This window comes from Hyperoodon ampullatus (assembly GCF_949752795.1).
Source record: "Hyperoodon ampullatus genome assembly, chromosome: 13".
Classification (NCBI taxonomy): Eukaryota; Metazoa; Chordata; class Mammalia; order Artiodactyla; family Ziphiidae; genus Hyperoodon; species Hyperoodon ampullatus.
The window spans coordinates 75,530,453-75,546,661 of NC_136926.1; positions in this window are offsets into that span (position 1 = coordinate 75,530,453).

Here is a 16,209-nt window from a genome sequence, read left to right on the forward strand (position 1 = left end):
TAATATATACAGAAGAGGAAGAAAAGGCAACCACTCTGAATTTTCTGTCTCATAAAGAAAAGATCCAGTATCTTTTCACTAACGTACTACTTACAGTTAGATTAGCGTATTTAAGTTTAGAATTCCAAACAAAAGTCTCTACCATTGATATTTTTATGACTCAGATTGAACCCTGGATGAAAAAGAATTCCTAAGGTCCAAGGCAGCATGGGAAACCTCTCCCTAGAGCCCTAGAGTGCAACACAGGACACTGATCTAAAGTCTGGGTGCATCCTATGCCTGGTCTCCTGCTGACAGTAACAGCATGCCTTCTGGGAGGTGCAGAGTTACCTGTGATAGAAGGAACCAGGGATTCATTCTGAGGGTCAAGGCCAGCAAGTTTATAGGAGCTATTGTGGTGCACACTAGGAAATGATTGCAAGCTGATGGTGAGTGTGCTTTTCCAGGCATGTAGAGGGTTTTAGTACTGCAGGTGCAATTACCACTTAGGAAAGACTCAGCACCCTCTTACTGAAATTAGAACATATAAAATGACTCAGGCTGGTGGACAAATTGCAGTACATGGCCCTGCTGTGTTAGTGACCTATATTCACTTTCAAACTTAGTATGAAGCTCTGTATCTGGAGCTAGCAACTTAGTGGAGGGTGGCAAGGAAGGTAATGTATTCAAGGGAGAAACAGGGAGAATTCAGATCTCTTTAGATCAAAAAGTCAGCTTAGGATAGGGCAACCCAACCTCCATCTTCTAACTTTATGAACAATAACTCTGGGAGGAGTCAAGAGTACAAGGATGTGGATAAGGAATTGGAACTCCTGGTAAGATGACAGGAAGGGCAGGGCAGAACATATTTAGGAGCTTGAATGTCATTAAAAATGGGTAAGTAGAATCTAAATGTTTAACACAGGAATTGAAAATGCCAGGTCTCAAGAACACTTTCCATGGATGATATGATTTTCAATTTTTAATGATGAGATTTAGAATAAGGTTATGAGTTCAAGGAATTTCTACTTTTCTTAGAGTGGTCTTCATCTGAACCACCCTGTAAATGAAAATAAGTAGAGAAATTGACTTCAAAAGAGTTATAAAATGACCTTTGGCTGAGAGAAATAGTGATATGATAAGTCTTGTGTAGACCTTACATTTATGTTTCTTCTATATGATATAATCTTTTGTTTTTTATTAGTTTTTATGTTTTAAAGGGTGTAGGAGTCTTGTAGCTAATATGAACGTGGGCGCAAAAAAATGTAAAGGAAATAGGAAAATACTGAGATATAAAGGTACTCAAACTCACATACAGGTGGAAGTATTTTAAAAAATACCTCCATAGAAAAAAATTTTAGAATATATATTATGACTAATTAAAAATAATTGATATTAGGCTTCCCTGGTGGTGCAGTGGTTAAGAATCTGCCTGCCAATGCAGGGGACACAGGTTCGAGCCCTGGTTGGGGAAGATCCCATATGCCGCGGAGCAACTAAGCCCCTGCCCCACAACTGCTGAAGACTGCGCGCCTAGAGTCCGTGCTTTGCAACAAGAGAAGCCACAGCAATGAGAAGTCCGCGCACCACAACAAAGAGTAGCCCACACTCGCCACAACTAGAGAAAGCCCATGTGCAGCAACAAAGACCCAATGCAGCCAATAATAAATAAAATTTTAAAAAAAAAGAAAAAAGAAGTGAAAACCAACTAGCAGCAATTAAACAGCAACCTATTGGTTCTGGATATGGAAGTATGTTTACAGAACAATTTGCAATGGCCTTAACTCTAACTGCTCATCAATTTAAGTGAGTTCCATATTGACTATAGAGAGAAACAAACAAACCAACACATATAGGCTCAATGAGATTCTGCAAAGCCTACTCCTGCACAGAACCCAGAAATTGAATTTGGGGAAGCTCTTTTCAAGCTGTAATGAGCCACCTGCCTCCAGCTATAAAACCCAAAGAGGAAAGAGAGGAGACATGCTGAACAAGAAGCAATTTCCAGCATTGTGCAGCAGGGTCTCTGTAGAGAAGTAATTTTTTGTATAATGTCACCAGCCACCAGCTTTTCAGGGAATGTGGGACTATGTCTTGGGTTAGTTTATATCTGATCATTGTTTTAAGTGTTATCATTGACTTTTTTATTCATCGTCTACTTAAACAGATGAAGGATGAAGGTGCCAATTTTATTTTTGTGAAACAGTCATTAAATGTTTACTGAATGTTAGTTACCATAGTAGGTGCTACAGACAAAAGGAAAAAAACAGTGGGAGTGGGGCAGCCATTAGATATGGAAGCTCTCAAAGTGAAAGGACTCTTCAGGCAGAGGGGACCATCATTATGGATCACTGAAGAGAGAGAAAAAAAAAAAACAGGGCTCAAGTACACTGACTATTTTATGGACATATGTACTGCAAATTTTGTTTTGTTTTGCTATACCTAGGAGCAGTCTTTTGACCAAATTGCCATTGCACTCTGGAAAGAGGAAGACAGAAAACAGAATGCCTCCTCCGTTAAAGAATGAGCTCGTTTTGTTTCCCAGGATAGAGCTACACTAGCCTTTGCTATCACAATGCCCTTTCTGTATTTTTTAACTTTCTTCATTCTCCCCATTCTCAGCATGATAGTAAACCAACATGGTTTACTCATTAATACAGGGAGACACATTTCAAGGTTCAAAAATGTAGATGAACCTCATTAATTTGGCAAAAAATATGAAAAGAAAGCTAAAATGATTATTAAAAACTCAATTTTTATGGAGTTTGATGATTTAAGTATCTCATGGTAAAGGCAGTTTATGCATTGATTCCTTTGGCCTGGAGCTACTAACACCACTGAAAAACCTTACTCACCAATTTAGGTAGCAATATTTACCTAAGAGAATTTTATTGTTTTTGTTTTTAATGTCATTTGTTTGCTTGTTTGTTTTTATCAAAGGAGGGACATAATCTGGTTATTCTTTGGGAAGATAACTATGGTGATGTGGAGAAATTGAAGGCAGTAAAACTCTTAGGTAATTAGATATCTAGGTATTGTATTTGAGCCAAGTAAGTGATAATAAACCTGATAAGATAGGAGCAAATATAATACACATTACAGAGGGAAAATCAACAGAACTATGTTTTATTTATACTGTTTCACTTTCTAAAGGAACAAGGAAAGCCATGTCCTATATATTGAAGTTTCATTAATATAGGCTGGTTGAATAAATGAACACACACACATGAGACAGAAAATTCTTTCATACATGAATGAATGAGTTAAAGTTTATAGGATTTGGGGAGTGGGCAGCAATGCAGCAATGATCAAATTATAGCTGTAAGCCTTAGTGGCTGTTGGTATTGGGGTGATCTTAGGTCAGAATTGGCACATTTATTATTGAGACCTGTTCTCATCAATTTTACAATTGTTCATCCAGAGTGAGATATCCAATTCTGGGAGTACAAGACCATAGTACATAAAGAGCAGACTGCATAGATGTGATGCCTGAGGATGTATATAGTTAAAACTGGTAACATATAGACCCAATCGTAAGATTTTCTGGGAAAGGTGTAGAGAGAAAAGGGGAGTGAAAGGGAGTGAAAGGAAGAGAGGGAAGGGGAGAGGAGCGGAAGAGATGGGAGGGGCAGAGGCTTGAAGAACAATGTTTATAGTGGATGAGGGTTACGTGACTATGCAGTGACAAAGACAGAGGCATTGTCAGAAAAGTCCTTTCTATTATATTAATTACATTTTTAAAAGTTCCACTAATATGAAACTACTAAATTGGTATTATTTGTCTTCTGGTTTGAATAAATAAAACAGAAATGTTTGAAGTAATCAGAAGACTGCATTTTAAAGGCAAATATGAGGGAAAACATTAATGAAATCCCAATTATAGCACCGAATGATTTTTTTAAAAGTAACGTTTACCAAAAATGCCCTTTTTGTTATTGAACCGTATTGGTATATTTACTCATTTTATGAAGCATAACTTACTTTCTTATAAATTATGTCGAAATTTGCATCCTAAGCTATTAGTGGCCACAAAAATCTTAGATGTCTCTAAAAGTCCAAGCCACTTTTTTTGTAACAGAAAGCTAAAATTATATATATAAATATTTTAATAATAAATAATACATATATTTATTTATATATATAAATATTTTAGCTTAGGAGATTATTGCAATTAAAACATTCAAATGGTTTTATGAATTAAATGGACATATAATGAAGAAAAAAATGTTGAGCTCTATTAAAATACAGAATTTTCATCATTTTATTTTTATACATATAGAAAGGTCATTTAAAAATATAAAATAAATAGAATGGGGAGGGAATCTTTAAGGAACTTATGTAGTGAAAGGTAAAATCAAACATGCGTAATATATGCAAAATAAATTTTAAAAAAGGAGAAATGGTGGGGAAGATGTATCTCATTCTTTGCTCAAACCAAAGTTAAGTAAGAATCTTAGAACATTAAAGCAAACAATTTGAGAGACTCTGTAAGAACACTTTCCTCTCCACCTCTACCAACATATTTTTGTAGTTGAAGTCTCAGAAAGGTAAAGAGCCTTGTTAAAGTCACCAACCTAGTTCATGGCAAAAGCAACTTGACATGCTTCCTTTGTGTGTGTGTGTGTGTGTGTGTGTGTGTGTGTGTGTGTGTGTGTGTGTGTGTGTTGAGTGGGGGATGGTATTTTCAGGTTGGTGAACAAATAAAGGAGAGTCTGGAGGAATGGAGGAAGTATAAGCTATGCAGCACAACTTTCAAATTAAAAAAATTTAAAAAACCCAAATATTCAATTTTCTCAATGCTTCAAGTCTTTTGACTTTAAGCTCACTACTATTTCAACTGAATTTCATCCCTGAGCAAGTAACAGAGTAATCAAAGCAGTATTCAGTTCTGTGAGATTACAGTCCTGTTCTGCTTTCAGAATTCTAAACGGTGTAGAAAAAAAATAATGGGATATCCCAAATTTTCTTGAAACAAGAAAAGGCTAAAGGCCACACTTTCTTCATTTGCTCCTCACTGCACGTGCTTCTTTCTGCCTTCTTTCAGTAGAACAGTCCTTTGAGACAGCGACATCCTCTCTATGACACATTATGAATTTGAACACGGAAGAAGGAGACTTGGAGCAGGAGACAAGCAACAGGGACAAACAAACCACTAGGGTGCAGGACCCCATTTTCAGGTAAAGGACCTTGCTAATGAAGAGAACGATGAATGCCAACAATGACTTAAACGGGACCCTCCAAAAATCCACTCCAAATTTAACTTTCTGTATAAAGCCTTCTTCAAAATTCTCTATAACCTATTAAAACATTTTAATGAATATCATATCGAGATGGAAGGAGGCCATTACAGTGAACATCCATTGTGTGGGGAATTTGCATTAACACCTAAAAAGGTTTTGGTCTCTTGCTCCTTAGCAACTGCAAGTGATCTCTTGTAAATTTATTTTTCCTGCTTTAAGATGACCTTGTTCTTTTCCTTCCTAATTTAGAGTCCCATGCGGAGGAGGGTCTGAGAAAATGCCAGTTTTTTTATTTAAAAAAATGCCAGTTTAAAAAAAAAATGCCAGTTTTATCAATGAGCTTATTGTCAAACTAATATTCAGAAAGCGACAATTAAACTGTTTCCTTTCACTCTCCAGGCTGTTCTGAATGTGGTATTGAGTCTCGGGGATTACCTTGTCCTAACAAAAATTAGACAGCAATAATAATGTCTAATATTTGTGGAGTGCCTACAACGTGCCAGGCACTGTTCCAAATGTCATACATGTATTAACTCATTTATACCTTATTACAACCCTATGAGGTTATCACTAATATTATCCCCATTCTACATATGAGGAAACTGAGGCAGAGACAGGTTAAATAACTTGCCAAAGGTCACATCACTACTAAATTGTAGAAACAAGTAAAAAATGAGGCAACTTGACTGTTCTTAACCTGTAAGCTAGAAGTTTCTCCTACTGCACCAAATTTATGTTCCTTAGTCCAACTTGGCATTCCTTTCCAGGTAACTACTAAACAGAGATCAGCCCAGAATTTAATAACTCAATGGCGTTTGTGAATTCTCAAGTCTGGAATATAAGAATTTAAATGTACTCCAAGAATCATGTATTCCAAGGCCCCATTTTACAGCTGAAGATCGTAAGAACAGTTATGAAACTGACACATGAAAGAAATAATAGTATACAGAACTAGAAGTTGTTCCCCAGTCTCCTAAATGCTTTCAGTCTTCTTCCTTTGATCCTGCATTGAATCTCAGCATACTTTAAGAGACAGTTCCCTTGTCATATGATTGGAAAACTTTTTTGTACTGATACAAATAATTTCAATAAATGTTAGCTATTATATACCAGGCAATATGTTGTGTTTTTATATACAGTCTTTAACTTATAATTATTATCCCTTTTAGAGGTCAGAAATCTATAATGATTTGGGTTAAATGTTACAAAAAGGTTTTCCATCTAGTTTAATTCAGAGCTTGGCTTTTCCATTCCTCAACAACGTGCTGTAATGAATGTCACACAGCCCACTGAGATCCCACTTGAAGACTGAAGGTCTTACTCTCCTAGCTGTTGCCCTCTGAGAATTGCTGAAACTGAACAGAGCTTCCAAGGCCATGCTCCCTTCCCAGGGCCAGCCCATAACCAAAGAATGTACAGGCCAATTTTCAAGGCCCATGTCAGCCTCCGAGCTCTGCGTGGGATCGTAGGGTTGGCTGAGGTCATATTGTGAAGTCCAACTTCTCTGTCTGCCAATCCTGCTTCCTTTACTTTCCTCCCCCAACAGGTGTGAATCCCAAAAACCCTCCCTAGCAAACTTCCCGCAGGCTAATCTTCATCTCAGAGTCTGCTTTTAGGAGGACTGGACACGACATTTAGTTACTATGCATTTCATTGTAACTAAGCAATACTTATCAAGGGACAAGAACAGGTCTATTTACAGGTGGGATAAACAAAGTATAAATTTATATACCTATGTATTAATATATATTTATATTTTTGTTTATATTTTGTCTCAGATATAAACAGAGAGAGAGAGAGAAACCATTAATTATTTCTCTGTCTCTCTCTGATGAACCATCCCTGGTCCCAAGGTAGCAGAGGCTCATGATCAGAGCATTCCTTCGAATGGATGTGCTTGGCAATGGTGATTCATACTCATTGTTCTTAGATTTAGAATTTGACATTGCTGGTCTTCCATGTTTTATTACTTCAACTATCCTCTGAATGGGAAACTGGGAGGGACCTAGTTCTGTATGAAAACATCATGTGAACTGTATTACTTTCCTAGGGCTGCTGTAATAATTTACCATAAACTGGGCAGCTTAAAACAAGAGAAATTTATTCTCTCACAATTCTGGAGGCTACAAGTCTGAAATCAAGGTGTCATCAGGGCAGCCTCCCTCTGAAGGTTCTAGAGAAGAATTCTTCCTGGTCTCTTCTAGATTCTGGTGGCTCCAGGAATTCCTTGGCTTGCGGCAGCATCACTCCCATTTCTGCCTCTGTCTTCACATGGCCTTCTTCTCCAGGGCTCTGGAGAAGACACGTATCTCTGTGTCCTTCCTCTTATAAGGACATCTGATTTAGGGCCCAGTCTAAATCCAGGATGATTTCGTCTCAAGATTCTTCATTAATTACACCTATAAATACCCTATTTCCAAATAGTCACATACTAGGTAGACATTAATTTGGGGGGACATCATTTAATGTACTCCAGGAACAAGCAAGTTATTCTCCACAGCAGTCCCTCTTACTGGCACTCAGCTCTTTTTCAATAATGTCAGCCTCCCACCCCTCCCCATCTATTCCTGTTGAGAGCTTGCTCAGCTTCCCAGAAGATCCTCTCCTCCAATGCTGTTACAACAGAATTTGGGATTTACTTCTCATTAATTTATTATATATACTCCTAAGACCCAGTTCCTGGAGAGGTATCAGTCAGGTTCTACCAGAGAAACAGAACCAGTAGGCTAATAAAGTAGGATACAAAGAAATTTATTTCAAGGATTGACTTACACAAGTATGGTGGCCAGAAAGTCTGAAAATTTGTAAGGCTGGAAAGCCCCAGGCAGGAGCTGGTACTGCATTAGACAGGCAGGATGTCTTCCTCAGGGAAACCTCAATTTTGCTCTTAAGGCCTTCAACTGATCAGATAAAGCCCATCCAGATTTTCAAGTATTATCATATTATCTCCTTTCCTTAAAGTCAACTGACGGTAGACTTTGACCAAATGTAAAAAATGCCTTCACAATAACATTCAGATTAGTATTTAATTAAATAAGCGGGTCTTATAGCCTAGTCAAGCTGACTGATAAAACTACCTACCACAGAAGGGTGGCCTATTATTGTCCAAACGACTTTATCTGATTTCGGAAGGCCCTATTTGGAAATATTAGAAATCAGTAGGTCTGTCTACTAGGTTATAATAGACCCAGTGGAAAATTGTTACCACTGTAAATATTTGAAAATATAAATATTTACCATTTAAACTCTAAATTGTGTTCTTTTACAGAGCATTAAACCTAAGAATACTCTAGGGCTTCCCTGGTGGCGCAGTAGTTGAGAGTCCGCCTGCCGATGCAGGGGACACGGGTTCGTGCCCCGGTCCGGGAAGATCCCACATGCCGCGGAGCGGCTGGGCCCGTGAGCCATGGCCGCTGACCCTGCGCGTCTGGAGCCTGAGCTCTGCAACGCGAGAGGCCACAACAGTAAGAGGCCCGCGTACTGCAAAAACAAAACAAAACAAAACAAAACCACAAACCAAAAAAAAAAAAAAAACAACGAAAACAACAACAACAACAACAAAAGAATACTCTATAGTGGACAATCCACAAAATATAAGCTGAGACCTACTGTATCTTTCTTTATCCTAAGGAAGGTTAGCTATATACAAAGAATAAGATCATTCATTTGATAACATCCCAAGGCCCCAAAATGATGAATAAGAGATCTTGGATTGCCTGCCTGATGGCAGAGCTGACTCTTAATTTCACTAAGCCAATAAGTAGAAAGACCGGGGTGCGAGCTCTGAGTTCCTGATTGTCCAGTGTTAGTTCTCTTTTACCACATTCATGGTGTCCCGTAATCATGAAGTGGAGGTAAAATGGCAGAATGCCTTCTAAAAGAAGGATAGACAACATAACCTCAAAGTTATTTTTAACTGCAAAATGTTATATTTTATTCTAAGCCTTACATTCTTCAAATCTAGGCTGAAGCAAATCTATTTAGGTTTACATAGGCTATTGTCTTGTGATACCTGATAACAGCAGGAAAGAAGAATTATGTTCTATATGAAAATCCATTCACATATCCAGTTTACATGATCTAAACATCATTATGATGTTTTTATGAACGGTAAATATTTAGAAGCATAACTCAATAATAGGCTCAATCTGCTTTTATAAGAAAGCTCCTTTCTAAGTTAATTTTCTTGGCGGCGGAGTAAAACTATGTCTTAGAAACAAAAACACCAGATCATCGTGACTCAGGTCCTTAATATTTTTAGATGTGAGTGCTTTTTATTTGACATAAAAATAACCAAAAAACCTTGAGCTACTTCAACAGGCTTGCACAAGAAAAACTTATTAACAAATTTCAGCCTACTGTAATGTATCTTTCACAGTTACGCAGCTTTGTGAAGCAAATTGAAGTCGACTCCTGTCAGTTTGGACATATTTTCATAATTCTTATTTTGTGCCCAGTGTTCCTTGTTAATCTCCATAGTTCTAAAATTTGACAACAGTTACCTGAATAATCATATTAATTATTATCACAAGGAATATTGCTTACTGTTTAGTGTAATTGCTTAGCTGTATAATTTTCTATGAAACCAGGGGGATTTTAAATGATCAGCAAGAATGGGTGATAGAATTTAGGAGGTCTCCCAAATTTCCTTCTGTTCTTCTCTAGTCTGCAAGAACTTAACTAATTTTCATATTTGAAATTGGTCTCCATTGGTAAACAGTCATGTATATCTAAGAATATTTAATAGCATTTGTCTTCCTGACATACTTCAGCATTTCACTCAATTCTATTTTTTCCTAGGGGCTCAAATTCCTACCTTCAAAAGTGCTGATTTCAGCTATGCCACCACAACAGGATAACAATGAAAAGAAATGTATACGCACATTGTAACTGGGTGTAAGGAATTCAGAGGGGAAGCTTAAAGCTTAACTGAGTGAAGAGTATCAGTAAGGCTAATGCATATTTTTACATAAGTTCATTTGAATAATAAAAGATTCAGTGCAGTTGTTATAGAATGATCTGCCATTCTCCCCAAATTCATAGATTAAAGCCTTAATCCCCAATGTGACTGCATTTGGAAGATAAGGCCTTTAAAGAGGCAGTAAAAGGTTAGAGGTGGTCATATAGCTGAACCCTAATCTAATCTGAATGGGGTCCTTATAAGAAGAGGAAGAGATGCCAGGGATGTGTGGACCCAGGTGGGAAGGTGGCCATCCACAAGCCAATGAGAGACACCTCAGGAGAAACTAGCTATACCTACACCTTGATCTTGAACTTCCAGCCTCCAGAACTGTGAGAAAATATAAGGGTTTTCTCTGGCCACCAAAGCCACCCTGGCCATGTGTGTAGCAGGCCCGAAGTGTCAGAGATTAAGCTCCAGTGACCACAGTTATGATCTGCTGTGTCAGGTACCTTTCGTTGGCTTCCTTCCATTTTCCCTCACTTCCCTACCCCTCTGCTGGTGCTCCCCGGGACCACCTCCCAGATAAACTGCTCGTGTTCAACATCTGTCTCAGTGTCATCTTCTAGGGAAACCCAAACTAAGAGGGCCCCTTAGGGTTGCTGCGATCATTAAATGAAGTTCTAGATGAAAACTATCTATAGCATTACTTGATGCTTAATGACGGCAGCTCAATAAATGTTGATGATTATAATGACATGGACTTCCAACCCTACTGAGCTAACTTGTACTCTTTTTGCTCCAGTAGCCTAAATTCTATACTAAATTCACAACTTTCTCAGTCTCTCTCCTTCCGCTGCTCACATCTTAATAATAACCCTTAAGGGTTTACCACTAAAGCTGGGAGAAGAGCATATCAAGATGAATCAAGGAGCAGACATTTATCAGAGGACTCAACGTGTTTCCAGCACAGTGGCTGGAACCAAATGTGCTGAGACCTTCCCACAGCCTGTGAAGTGGCTCCAGTTCATAAGCTTGACAGGTTCCTTCTTCACTGACTCGGGTTGTTTACTTTTCTGTGGAGTCAGAAATGCAGTGTGGTTGGGCTGGGGTTTCTGGGAGCAGGATCACTCTGCATCAGAAACCCCTAAAATATAAAAAAGGAAATTTAGATTATCCATAACAATTCATCTACTTGATTGACATTATACAAAGAACACAGAGCTAAGAGTCCAGAGCCCTGTATTTTAGCCCTGGATCCTGTTACTAATTGTGTGTACCTTGGGTAAAGTCATTGAATTTCTTCTGCATTTCAGATCAGATTACTCATGTGAACATCCATGGGTACATTTAGGTTGTCTCAAAGCCCTAAAAGCTTATGATGCTTTTTAAGTCAATGAATGAATTTTCATGATACATTTACTTCATCTGCAAGTAAAAAGAGCTGGCCCAGAGCTGGAGTGTGAGACAACTATGAAAAAACTGAAGTGCTAACTTGAAAATGTAGTTTCGTTTTTAAAGAACTCACACAACCAGGAAGTGCATAGGATTTGACATAAGCAAAATATTCTAAATTATGGTACGTATCATTTGAAATGGTGATTTTTACCAGTCTGGTAGTGCATTTAGGGGTCTAGCCTGAGTCATGTGCTTGAGCAGTGAGTCACTCACAAGGACCCCTGAAAGCTGTAGACAAGAGGTGCTATGTGCAGTGGTACAAAGTATGATATGTTGTATGGATTATTTGACCCAAAATCAGTAAGCTGCTATTTTTTGAGCTTGTACATTGAAATACAAAAGTGAAACTGACTTGAAATCAAAATGAAACAGACTCACCTATTTCTGTCGACCTCGATAATTAAAGAACGGGACTGACCCAAGAGCATATGCGGTGAGAAGTAAAGGGGTTTTTAAAGATTTTTCTTCAGCATTTGAAAACACAACATGAGTCTTTCTTATGCCCTCCCTTCTGCTGGTTCAAAATTACTAGGTGCTTTTTCTAATCACCCAAACTTGAAAACTCAGAGCTGGCTATGCCCAACTCCAGGGCCTTCAGGGAATACATGCACACAGACAAAGGGAAGAAAGGGGCATCTCATGAAAGGGAGAGCACACACACCCTCCCCCAACAAAACAATAACAAAACCTGGCACATTCTGTGCCCACACCTGGTGTTTTATTGTCTTCTGCTTTAGCTTGTTCTACTTTTTTTTTCAACCTTCCCATCCAGATCTATTCAGTCAACAAAGCTTGTCGGTTCTCATTTCTTATGTCTCTCTCTTGAATCCTTTCTTTCTATTTTATAGCAGTCACCTTAATGAAGCCTGTATCCCTCAGACTGCCACGACATTCTCATAGGTGGAATTTTGCCTTTACAAATTTTTTTCTTTTGATGAAAAGAAAATCCAAGAATGTGTCAATCCAAGATCAATCCAAGAATGTGTCATCAAATTAATGTTTAAATCACCCTTAACTCATAGGCTTCTGCTCAAAACTGTGCTTCCCATCCCCAATAGGCTAAAGTCCAAACTTGTTACTGGAGTCTTAAGGTCAATTGTTGCCCAAAAGTAAACTACCTTTCCAGCTTTATGTCTCACCACTCCTTTTACACTCTACCTCCCAACCAATTAAACTAGTCTTTCTTCTGGGAATACCGAGCTTCCTGTTGTTGTGGTTTGACTTATATTATTGAATTCTGCTTATCATGCTCTTTTAGTCTCCCTACTTCATTTATTTAGCTCCTCCCAGCCTCTAAATGCCCAACTCATAACAAAGTATCTTCTTCCAATAAGTTTTCCCTTTCTCACATGGTTTGAAGTGAGTGGTCCCTTATGTGCAATGCTGTGTCATGCATTACCCTTAACTAATCAATATTATTAATTATTGATAATAATATTAACTATATGCCACATGTATATACCACATGTATTAACTGTTGTTGTGAATTATCTTTATGTATATGTCTTATATCTTTGCTTCTATATTACATTATGATCTCTGAGACTAGTCTAGTATATTTCCAGGTTAGAGAAAAATTTAACTCTCAACTTCTACAAATCTAGTTAAAAGTTTTCCTAAATTTAATTTATTAGCACTATTATTAGTTGCTAACAGGCACAGATCCTTGGAAGTTGTGTGATAACAAACTGGTCACCTCATAGATCTATGTTAACCAGATACATTATATTTATTAGAAATTTAAAGTAGGATATTTTGTAAATTGCTTATTTAACATATATTTATAGATCAATATATTCTACTTTTAAAATAAATACATATAAAATGCATAGTCAATCAGTTTTTATTATAATAAATAAACCTATTATATTATTTTGGATGATGAAAATGTTCTAAAATTTATTGTGCTCATTGCACAACTCTAAATTTAGTGAAAATATTCTTTAAACACAGGTGAATTTTATGGTATCTAAAATACACCTCAATAAAGGTGTTAAAATTGTACTACCATGCCTAAATATGATAGTTTCTTAAATATATGTGCTTAAACTATAAAAAGAAATCTGTTAGCCAACACTGACCATTCATTCGACTTTCAGCATATCGCCCTCTTGGAATGTTTGTCTGAATTACAGAGTGAATATTATACACATTGGCATTATTTTCTTTTCCTTCGCACTTGATCAGGCTTTTAAAAATATGATAAAATTTATGTAGACTCCTCAAATGTCCACCTATCATATTTTCTGCCATGGCCATATTGAAAGGAACTGTGAGGAAAATTAGACCAAACACATTTACATGTGTAATCTAAGCTGAAGACCTCCTTGGACAAACAGCTCTATTACAGAGTTGGCTCATTCAGAATGCCAGCCAACTAATGAGAATATTTCCCTCAGTCAACACATCGTTAACTTAATTCCTTTCTAACTGAACTTCCTCTGTTTCAATATCAACACATTAAGAGTTATTATCACTCTGCCTCTGCCGGATGCTTCTGGTACAAGGCTGTGCAGAACTCTCCCATCCTTCCTACTCCCAAAGTGTAGTGTCACTAATAGTGTCTCCTGCAGCTTAGACCATATCGGTGTATTCTAAGATATCACATCACATGTCTGTATGGTCAATATGGTAATTTACTGAAAGTACACCTTTTCATTCAACTAAATAAAGCAATACACCAGCACACACAAAGTCAGTTTTGGTCAATACTCTGAAAGACTACAACCCGACTCTTCTAGTATAGTAGTCTCCCTGGTCTCAGCTTCTTTTTACCTTTCAGTGTTTTTACAACTTGCAATTTTGTATACATCTCTTCTTTAATTTAACTCCTCCCTCCCATAACATTTTAAGTTTCAGTGCTTGAATGATGGTGGTGCAATGAAAAATGCTAACGATGAGTTCAAAAGTTGAGTTTTCTTTTCTAATAATCCAGACTTGAAACCTCACACTCATGTTTTTTTACTTTGTTCTCCTTGGCTATACAATCTGATCAGCTACCCTTGCCTGTATATCTTCTTCCACAGAGAATTTGGCAGTGGCATAAGAGTGGGGTTGGGTGGGGCGGAGTGGTAGAAGGGATAAGCAAAGGAGAAGGAAGTCATAAAAGAAATGAGGACCTTCTATTACACTTCATTTTCACTTGATGAGAGGTTTTCCTCTCAGCATCTGGCATTTGGATTAGGTCTTCACACATGGAAGTAGCAGGAAAATAATTATTCTAGTTGAACGGTGGTGTGAAGATCTAATCAAAGGTGGATCTGTTGTGGCTTACTGTCAGTGTTCCTAAAATTATAACAGCAGACCAGGGGCTGACTTTTGCCCCAAAGAACTTGATTACAGATGTTTGCTCATACTTCAGATAGGAAAAGGTATTTAATGTGTTAAATTCATAAGCATTGCTGATGAAGTGCCACAGAAATTTCTACAGAATAATGTTTATAGAAAAAAATAACAATATATGTAACTTAATAATAACACCCATAACCTAAGAACAGCATTATGTCATCTATGTATAGGGGACTTTGGATATATACATAGCATTTTCCAAATTACAAGATGAACTGATGAAGCACAGCTAAGTGACCTTTTCAAATTGTTAAGACATATCGAAGATTTTCTACCAAATTATAAAACACATAATGAAAATTAGATGGTTCCATTCCTACAATGAGGAACAAATATTTTGTACTGCTGCATTATTTTAAAATGTGACATTGTTTTAGAAGAAAAATACATTCTACAAATTACAATGGCATTCATATCTAAAATCACTGAAAATTCATTATCTAAAGAAATCAAGTACAAATGATAAAATGAATATACTTGTATTTAATTGGAATATTGTGAAGGTTAATGAAATCAAACAAACTTGAAGGGATGTAGGTGATGGTTAATATACCACACTGAATTTTTGGATTAATATTAAAAGAAAATGACCTGATTCACTTCTGTTTATTCCAATATTCAAACCAAGTGGAACTTCTGGGAATTATTAGAGAGACAAATTACAACAACAGATGGACTTGCAGTTGCCTGCATAAGAATGTCTTTCCACAAAGCCTCCTGACAATTTCAGAGATTCTAAGGTACTCTATTTAATTTCAAATAAAGAATACTACATTTTTTCCTCTTACCAGGCTGTCAATCTCTCTGAGGGCCCCAAAGAAAATGATTTGAAAACATCATGAAAGTATTTTCTTGGGCCTTTTATAAGACACATCTTGTAAGATAGGTATAAGATGCACTATTTTTTAATGATAGAAAGAAATATAAGCAATTTCTATCTCCCAAAGTATGAATCTCCATCTTGGGTATGAAATGGGAGCAATTACTTTTATGGAATACAATTTTGACATGGATTTTAAAGAGAAAATACCCTATTTCCTGCTATACATTTATTTCATGTAATTCAAAGATTTTATTCTTATTTTATGGGTCACTGAGTTAAATCAGCCAAATAGTGGCTGTGGAAGGACATGACTCTACAAATGTTTTGCCATTAGAGACTCAGTTCTATAGACTGGTCATTTTGTTCTGCATTGTTATCAAAGATGTTTTGGATAAATAAATATTTAGGTCACTCACTAACCTAACTTTTATAAGGAAATTTTTTTCACTTTTTAATAGATG